Consider the following 10,535-nt stretch of genomic DNA (forward strand, 5'->3'; position numbering starts at 1 on the left):
GTCACAAGGACAGAGGGAAGAGAATGACTTAGTGGAGTTGGCAAAGGTCCCCACATGGAAGCTAGCCAGCCAGTGTCAAGTGCAGACAGTGGGACCGTTTGGAAGCAGAGGCTTACCAACTGTATAGAATAAATTCCCAGGGATTCTCCCATTAGCAGGCCACGTGTTGCGAATAGATAGAATAAATTGGGTCAATATAGCCAACGACAGTACTACAGATATGAAATATGTATCTCTAAATAATTGTAGTAGCAAAATGTGCTGTAGAAAGTGATTTTGAAAATATATTTGTCAATATATTTTTTAAGACAGAACAAAGTTTTGAAGTACATATCACAGTGCTCTTCCATATGTTTACAGAGAGAAAATAATGAGGAAAAACAACCTTTCTGAGCTCCTCTGTTAAAGATGGAATACCCTGGGTCCGGGAGGCCGGGACGAGTGCAATATTGGGAGGGCATTGTACAACAGTGCACCACATCCCACACCTGCCTGGCCCTGGGAGGGCTTAACACTTAATCTGCATCCCCAAGCACCAACATTTCATGATCTGGCTGCAGTCCCAAGTTTACCCTCTCTTCAGATATGTCTGAGACTCACATCACCTGAGGAAGACAAACGTGTTGCATATTAGTCATGGGCTAAAAGAGCTTATGCTCTATTTCTCTCTCTCTCTCTCTCTCTCTCTCTCTCTCTCTCTCTCTCTCTCTCTCTCTCTCTCTCTCTCTCTCTCTCACACACACACACACACACACACACACACACACACACACACACACACACACACACACACACACACACACACACACACACACACACACACACACACACACACACACACACACACACACACACACACACACACACACACACACACACACACACATTAACACACACAACAAACATGAGCCCTAACAGTTACCAGGGCAACAGGTCTCCAAGCCACATAGGGGTAATCTGTTTAGGGCAACCAAAAAAGTAAAGGGTAAAAAAAAGTTTTCTAGGCAAAAAATACTTCCACATTCTAAATTGTATTGTCAAAAGTATTATAATAAAAAATATATATATATTGTGATACATAACAGGTGCATAATTTCCTTTGGGGAAAGGTTTGGACTTTGGGGGAGTGTGTCCAAACACAAACTGTCTAAGCCTTTATAAAACAAAGTACACTAAGATAAACATATAGACCAATGAAAATGTGTTTAAAACCTTACCTCAAGTCACAAGTGATTAATTGCATCTTCATTCATATAGTGTCGCCATTCTCTGGAACATATTTTGATATGGCCTATGAAAATGCATCAGCAATAACTCGCCAGGCAGTTAGAAAGATGGGTTCTTATTAGTCCAGAATTCCTTATATGCTGGATCTGTTTTCTTAAATGCATTCCGAACCCATTCTGCAATTATCCAGAGCCGAAGATACAGGACTTCTTTCCTCTCCTAAAAGCTCTCTGACAATGGACCTCGCGCTCCGAATAGCCACTGCTTGGTCAATGGACCCCGCCCCCACTGCTACAACAAACAAAGGCCACTATGCAATGCTCACTGAGGCATGTAGGTGCCCCTCTTAAAAGGCCAATAACTTCGGACATTCTCTGCAGTTGAGGAAACACGTCCGCCTATCCTTCCCCCTGTGTGTATCCCTGCAGGAATGTCTACCTCTTTGAACTTTTATTAAAACATGATGAAATATTAAACTACAATGGACTCCCCCAAATTCGGCATTTATGATATTCAGATGTCAATCAATGAAATTTCGCGCCACTTGTGCGCGCCACATGTCACGTGAAAACCTAGCGATAAATTGAAAGGGTAACACTTTTAGTCATGTCGTTTACTGACGTTCGCCTACTATCTGAAAACACGTTTGGTCACTTTGTTGTATTTTCTATACCAATTTCAAAGTTTCTATATACAGTATAGCCTTACAGTTCGTTTGGGCGGTTTGGCACCTGTCCTACTCCAGCTGAGTTTAGCACCTTGGCTGTGTGAATGAATGGTGCATGTTGCAGACAATTGGTTTTGTTGGGTCATCTTACAAACCATGCAGCCTGTCCTCAGAGCCATACGAAACATACTTTACGTATTTCTGGGCACCTCCAAGGCCTACAGTATGATGCCCACCAATGGTTTAGTTACTTTAAACAGAACTAAAAGTAGGGAGATTGGATCAGGGAGGATGGATGGGTGTAATCTGTGACCATCTAGCAATCCAAATGTTGCGTGTTTGAGTCAAATTGGGGACAACTGTAGCATTTTAGCTAACCCTTCCCCTAACCCTTATTCTAAACTTAACCAAATTAACCGTAATTAACATTGTTGTTATGGTGCAACAAGCAACCTGAGTGGTATACTATGAAGCAAACTAGATCTACTCAGGCTTTTATAAAGCTAGCCAGCTTCAGTTATCTTCACATTCCAGGTCAGGCTTCATCCGTGCGACGGTGGATATTGCTCGTCCGCCTGCCGCTAACTCTAGCAGGCTTGTAACTGCGTGTGCATGTCGCACATGGCTAGTCGAAGGTTAACTCTTAATTGAGACAATGCTGAAATATTAATCCATTGGTGGGTCAGTGGCACATTTTCATTTGTGCTGAAATTATAATGAAAGAAAAGTTATCTTTATTTTATTACTTATCGTTAATGTCGTGTTTGGTGTGCTTTGGTGTGTTTATCAATGCACAAGCACCTTGTTTCCCACTACTATCGCTCCTTCTTCGGTCTGTGGAACAGCTTGTTGCATTGTGGCCATATATAGACATATCTATTGCAGGATTTTGGAATCTTTAACCCTGGCAATTTTACAGATAAACTCATGAATACACTAGCAATGGCCACCAGTCATGACTTGAATGGGAACTGCCATCTATGGATTATATGTCATTGGTTGGTTACAGTTGTCAGTTTTCTTTTGCAAATTTCAAAATACAATTACTCGAAAAAACGTACAATTTGGAAAGCAAATGCTGTCATTACTAAATGTGTAATGTGATAGGTATTTAACATTTCCATTTTTTTACACACACATTCTTTAACATTGGTCCTCAACTAGTGGCTCAGACACTTATTTAGGACATATTGAGTTAGCCCTGAGTTAGCTTGCCCCAATCAGGTTAGATCTGAAGGATTCGTTGCCATAGAAATTTACCTGGCTAAAAGGTGAGTGACTTTCATGGTACCGGTTAACCCGTGTTGAACACAGTGTAACTATTCCCTCCGCAAGGCAATCAAACAAGCTAAGCGTCAATATAGAGACAAAGTAGAGTCACAATTCAACGGCTCAGACACAAAAGAGGTATGTGGCAGGGTCTACAGTCAATCACGGATTACAAAAAGAAAACCAGCCCCGTCACGGACCAGGATGTCTTGCTCCCAGGCAGACTAACTAACTTTTTTGCCCGCTTTGAAGACAATACAGTGCCACTGACACGGCCCGCAACCAAAACATGCGGACTCTCCTTCACTGCAGCCGACGTGAGTAAAACATTTAAACGTGTTAACCCTCGCAAGGCTGCAGGCCCAGACGGCATCCCCAGCCGCGCCCTCAGAGCATGCGCAGACCAACTGGCTGGTGTGTTTACGGACATATTCCATCAATCCTTATCCCAGTCTGCTGTTCCCACATGCTTCAAGAGGGCCACCATTGTTCCTGTTCCCAAGAAAGCTAAGGTAACTGAGCTAAACGACTACCGCCCCGTAGCACTCACTTCCGTCATCATGAAGTGCTTTGAGAGACTAGTCAAGGACCATATCACCTCCACCCTACCTGACACCCTAGACCCACTCCAATTTGCTTACCGCCCAAATAGGTCCACAAACGATGCAATCTCAACCACACTGCACACTGCCCTAACCCATCTGGACAAGAGGAATACCTATGTGAGAATGCTGTTCATCGACTACAGCTCAGCATTTAACACCACAGTACCCTCCAAACTCGTCATCAAGCTCGAGACCCTGGGTCTCGACCCCGCCCTGTGCAACTGGGTACTTGACTTCCTGACGGGCCGCCCCCCAGGTGGTGAGGGTAGATAACAACATCTCCACCCCGCTGATCCTCAACACTGGGGCCCCACAAGGGTGCGTTCTGAGCCCTCTCCTGTACTCCCTGTTCACCCACGACTGTGTGGCCACGCATGCCTCCAACTCAATCATCAAGTTTGCGGACGACACTACAGTGGTAGGCTTGATTACCAACAACGACGAGACTGCCTACAGGGAGGAGGTGAGGGCCCTCGGAGTGTGGTGTCAGGAAAATAACCTCACACTCAACGTCAACAAAACTAAGGAGATGATTGTGGACTTCAGGAAACAGCAGAGGGAGCACCCCCCTATCCACATTGATGGGACAGTAGTGGAGAGGGTAGTAAGTTTTAAGTTCCTCGGCGTGCACATCACAGACAAACTGAATTGGTCCACCCACACAGACAGCATCGTGAAGAAGGCGCAGCAGCGCCTCAGGAGGCTGAAGAAATTAGTCTTGTCACCAAAAACACTCACAAACTTCAACAGATGCACATTCGAGAGCATCCTGCCGGGCTGTATCACCACCTGGTACGGCAACTGATCCGCCCACAACCGTAAGGCTCTCCAGAGGGTAGTGAGTTCTGCACAACAGATCACCGGGGGCAAACTACCTGCCCTCCAGGACACCTACACCACCCAATGTCACAGGAAGGCCATAAAGATCATCAAGGACAACAACCACCCGAACCACTGCCTGTTCACCCCGCTATCATCCAGAAGGCGAGGTCAGCACAGGTGCATCAAAGCTGGGACCGAGAGACTGAAAAACAGCTTCTGTCTCAAGGCCATCAGACTGTTAAACAGCCACCACTAACATTGAGTGGCTGCTGCCAACACACTGACTCAACTCCAGCCACTTTAATAATGGGAATTGATGGAAATTGATGTAAAATATATCACTAGCCACTTTAAAAAATGCTACTTAATATAATGTTTACATACCCTACATTATCCATCTCATATGTATATGTATATACTGTACTCTATTATCTACTGCATCTTTATGTAATACGTGTATCACTAGCCACTTTAAACTATGCCACTTTGTTTACATACCCTACACTACTCATCTCATATGTATATACTGTACTCGATACCATCTACTGCATCTTGCCTATGCCGTTCTGTACCATCACTCATTCATGTCTTTATGTACATATTCTTTATCCCTTTACACTTGTGTGTATAAGGTAGTAGTTTTGGAATTGTTAGGTTAGATTACTCGTTGGTTATTACTGCATTGTCGGAACTAGAAGCACAAGTATTTCGCTACACTCGCATCTGCTAACCATGTGTATGTGACAAAAAAATGGATTTGATTTGATTTGAAAAAAGAATGGACCAAAGTTACAGTACATGATAACTCCTCAAACCTGATTCATAGTAAAGGGCTCTGGTCTCAGAGAAAGATATACAATACATCATCCAAGACGTATGATAAATCACATTATCCAATTCGTATGCTATTTTATGACCTGGTAAGAGGTACCCCACTGGGCACACCACCTTATCAAAACATGGATAAATGGATAGTATTTGGTTGAGATGTTGATCAATGAGATTACAACCTATATTCACCCACTCAAAAAGACAGCCAAAAGTTAGCAGAATTTTCAATATGTTATCAATATGCTTCCCTGAGGAAGGCACAGTGATGCTGAAACGTTGGTAAATACCCATTCAATTGCTGGGAGTTTATTGATGAAGTGTGCAACTTTCTTTATTTTGATAGTTTATAGTTTATTCGCCGTTAGTCAGCAGCTCCACACTAACTATTATTCTGGGTATGCGCCAGCTCATGTTTTTGAATCAATATGCTTCCAACCATCTAAAAGCACAACCTAATTCCAATGGAAAAACAATGTCTGATAAGTTGTCACCCGAATGTCTATCACTTCACGTTCAACCATTTAAAAGTAGAGCAAAGTTCAAATTGGAAAACAATGTCAGATATTTTGTTTATTTATACAACAGTTAAATGGGTTATCGCTGTGCTTAATATAATAGCAGAACCAAATGACCTGGATTGCAGTTGAGATTATATTAAAAGTACATGGTGTAAGTGATCAAGGCCGTTCAAGATTCTGCACAGATTATTACAGCAATTGTGAAGACCTGAGAAGACCTATGCATGTTATCTTGAACATACTGTACACATTTTATATGATTACATAAGTAGTATAGTTACAATAACCTCAGAATGTGGCCATGGATGTGTTACTCATTTTAAGGTTGAATGTTACATCAGTTTGCAAAAGCCTTAACTTTAGGCTATTTACTGTATTACAAAAGTAATATTGAATTTTTGGGGGTTTAAAATGCAACCAAATATCAACATTTATATGTACAGTGCATTCGGAAAGAATTCAGACTCCTGGACTTTTTCCACATTTTGTTACATTACAGTCTTATTCTAAAATGGATTTTAAAAATCCCTTCAATCTACACTCAATACCCCATCATGATAAAGCAAAAACAGGTTTCTAGAATTTTTGTAAATGTATTACTAATAAAAAACGGAACTATTACATTTACATAAGTATTTAGACCCTTTACTCTGTACTTTGTTAAAGCACCTTTGGCAGCGACAACAGCCTTCTTTTGGGCATGACGCTACAAACTTGGCACACCTGTATTTGGGAAGTTTCTCCCATTCTTCTCTGCAGATCTTCTCAAGCTCTGTCAGGTTGGATGGGGAGTGTTGCTGCACAGCTATTTTCAAGTCTCTTCAGAGATGTTCGATTGTGTTCAAGTCCGGGCTCTGGCTGGGCCATTCAGAGACTTTTCCCGAAGCCACTCTAGCATTGTCTTGGCTGTGTGCTCAGGGTCGTTGTCCCGTTGGAACCTTTGCCTTAGTCTGAGGTCCTGAGCGCTCTGGAGCAGGTTTTCATCAAGGATCTCTCTGTACTTTGCTCTGTTCATCTTTCCCTCGATCCTGACTAGTCTCCCAGTCCCTGCTGCTGAAAAACATCCCAACAGCCTGATGCTGCCACCAGCATGCTTCACCGTAGAGATGGTGCCAGGTTCCCTCGAGACGTAACGCTTGGCATTCAAGTCAAAGAGGCCCTGAGCGCTCAGGGTTTCATCAGACCAGAGACCAGACCATGTTTCTCATGGTCTGAGAGTCTTTTAAGTGCCTTTTGTCAAACTCCAAGTGGGCTGTCATGTGCCTTTTACTGAGGAGTGGCGTCCACCTGGCCACTCTACCATAAAGGCCTGAAACATCTTTTAAAAATACATTTTAATACATTTTAGTTCCATCTGAGTCATCCCATTTGTGTACATGTATTTTTGGTTGAGTTGGAGACGTGAATCCAACATATTATTTGTTAACAAGTTAATAGGCTATTTATTGTATTTCAAAAGAGTGGCAGATTGAATTATCCAAGCAGAAGATACATCTCCATCAAATGTTGACATTTGGTTGTGTTGATGTAACAGTATAGACTTTACGTCCGTCCCCTCGCCCCGACCTGGGCAAGAACCAGGGACGCTCTGCACACGTCAACAGTCACCCTCGAAGCATCATTACCCATCGCTCCACAAAAGCCACAGCCCTTGCAGAGCAAGGGGAACCACTACTTCAAGGTCTCAGAGCGAGTGACATCACCGATTGAAACGCGCACCACCACTAAGTAGCTAGCCATTCCGCATCGGCTACATTGACAGCCCAACAAAATTCAATATCACTAAATGTCTTTACATCTCAAAGGTTGAAACCGTAGGCCTATTATATTGTCTATTTTTTTTTGTAGAATTCTTATAATTATAATTTCTTTCTAATAATGGATCTAAAGTTGAAGATCTAATGTTGTTTTAAAGGCACAAATTCAACATATTTTATACAAGGTTTGTCAATTTGCTTAAATTTCACCCTAAAAACAATAGTTGATTATTTTAATCAAATCCAATGCATTTTCCATGTACACTGAACAAAAATATAAACATAACATGTAAAGTGTTGGTCCCATGTTTCATGAGCTGAAATAAAAGATCCCCAAAATGTTCCATTATGCACAAAAAAAAGCTTATTTCTCTCAAATGTTGGGCGCAAATGTATTTACATCGCTGTTAGTGAGCATTTTTCTCCTTTGCCCTCCTCTCTATTTTTTTCCTCCCTTTGACATAATCCATCTACCTGACAGATGTGGCATATCGAGACCCTGATTAAACAGCATGATCACTACACAGGTGCAATTTGGTCTGCAGACAATAAAAGGCCACTCTAAAATGTGCAGTTTTGTCACACAACACGATGCCACAGATTTCTCAGGTTTTGAGCGAATGTGCATTTGGTATGATGACTGCAACAACCTGATCAACTCTATGCAAAGAAGATGTGATGCTGCATGAGCTAAATGGTGGTCACACCAGATACGGACTGTTTTTTTTTATAAACACCCCTACCTTTTGTTTAAGGTATCTGTGACCAACAGATACATATCTGTATTCCCATTAGTGTGAAATCCATAGATTAGGGACTGATTTCCTTATATGAACTGTAATTTAGTAAAATCTTTGAAATTGTTACATGTTCCATTCATAGTTTTGTTCAGTATAGATTCCACGTCACAATACCTTGACAAATTACCTTTAAACAACGTTGATTCAACCAGTTTTTGCCCTGTGGAATGATGGACTACTTTTGAATTGTGTAGCACAATTCGACCTATTATTCGTATGAATAACGTAGCATAATGTATCATACTAAATGGAGTGTCAAAGATTTATGCACAGAATAATACGAATTGCCCGGAGACCAGCCAGTGCAATATTGACAAAAGTCTACACTTTTTTTACTCAACTGGCTACGATATCTGTCAAAACTGCTTGTACCGACTTTCTTGGGGATTTATGACCAAGAGGGCAATAAATACAGAATGGCCTACTATAAAAATAAGAAAACACACTAGCAACAACAGGTTGCAAATAGAACAGGTTGCCAGAGCCACTGTGATAGTTTGAAATAGCCCCCCGGTGCCTAGGAGAGTGTGCGCCCAAGTGGACAGTTGTTACGCGAGCAGCAGGTGTTCGACGCGAGTGATTTATACCACTCGTGGAGAAACACTGTCAAATATCTCATTCATCTGAGAGCCGACAACGAGAGAGGAAGGAGTAGCGGCTTGCAATGAAATCAGTTTGAGACTGGACATCAGTGTCGGCAGCTCACTTGGACAGTGTGGGAGTTTGGTGTCAGTGCAGGCATAACCTACTTCGCCTTTTTCCTATTGGAACGAGTGAGGTGGGGACATTTACGCAGAGTCTCATACGGAGCTTCAGCAGAGGTGTGATTGGGTGAGGATATGAATGGTGCTTTGCCTGGTTCATTCTTAAATTAATCATGTGCTACACAAATCAGAAATGTGGCATATTATTTACCTGCCCACTTGGCACAGACGTCAATTCAACGTCTATTCCACGTTGGTTAAACCTATTTTCATTCAAATTACATGGCAACAATGTTGATTTAGTCAGTGCGCCAGGAGATACTGCTATTTAATTGTGAGCTATGCACATGTATGGATTGGGTCAAGTAACTGTACAGCTTTCATTTGATTGGAACATGTTTTTTCTAACATTGTAGAATAGAACAATTCACTCTGTCCCCTAATGGAACTTGCTGCTTTAAATAGTTTCTCCATGGCCTAATATTAGAACAAACTCCCTGTCATTGTGAGTAAATCAAGAAATACAGCAGAATGGCATGTACTGTAGACTGACACTTGGGTGACATTGGCGATGTGGAATTTAAGATTACATCAGCAGTTATACAACAACAATAGAATGATACCCATATATTAGCCATTAATTCATGTAATAGTACCCCCTGAATTGTCCTGAAGTACAGCTATTGATTGTCATAAATAATTGTCTTCATCAATCCTATGCTTTCACGGATAATTCATATTGATAGATATAGATAGAATATACAATAGATTTGTACAATAGATAGATTATCAATAAAATAGATCATACAATTAGTCAATCAGTCTGAAGTTATTTGAATGTTTTGATAGTGACCATCAAAATATACTGGTCTAAATGCAGTTAAGACATGTGACAGTGGGAAGGAAAACTTCAGGTGGAACGAAACCTTGAGAGGAGAGGAGAGAGAGAGAGCTGCACTATTACAAATACAAAGATGCTATGATGTGCATTGACCTTTCCCATGCAGACACAAACAGATTGGATTCACATTAAAGTCTCATCCATCAATACATCAAGTGAGGTTGAGGCAAACGACCAACAGCTTGCTCTGTGTTTGTGGTCTTTATGTCCAATACCAGTTGAGGTTTGATCTAATGAATTAGTGAAAACCACTGGTCTTTACGTGAGCTGTTGTTGACATGTAGAAGCACATTGACATGTCACTGCAGGCCAAGCCATGAGCAAAAACATCCCTAAGTCGCACATGTGACCAACCCACCTCTATGGCGACGTTGTGTATGTGTGTGTTTGGTTTTACTATCCATGTGAGGACCAGAGGTCCTCATAACGATAGT

The sequence above is a fragment of the Oncorhynchus gorbuscha genome, linkage group LG15 (genome assembly GCF_021184085.1).
Source record: "Oncorhynchus gorbuscha isolate QuinsamMale2020 ecotype Even-year linkage group LG15, OgorEven_v1.0, whole genome shotgun sequence".
In the NCBI taxonomy this organism is placed as follows: Eukaryota; Metazoa; Chordata; class Actinopteri; order Salmoniformes; family Salmonidae; genus Oncorhynchus; species Oncorhynchus gorbuscha.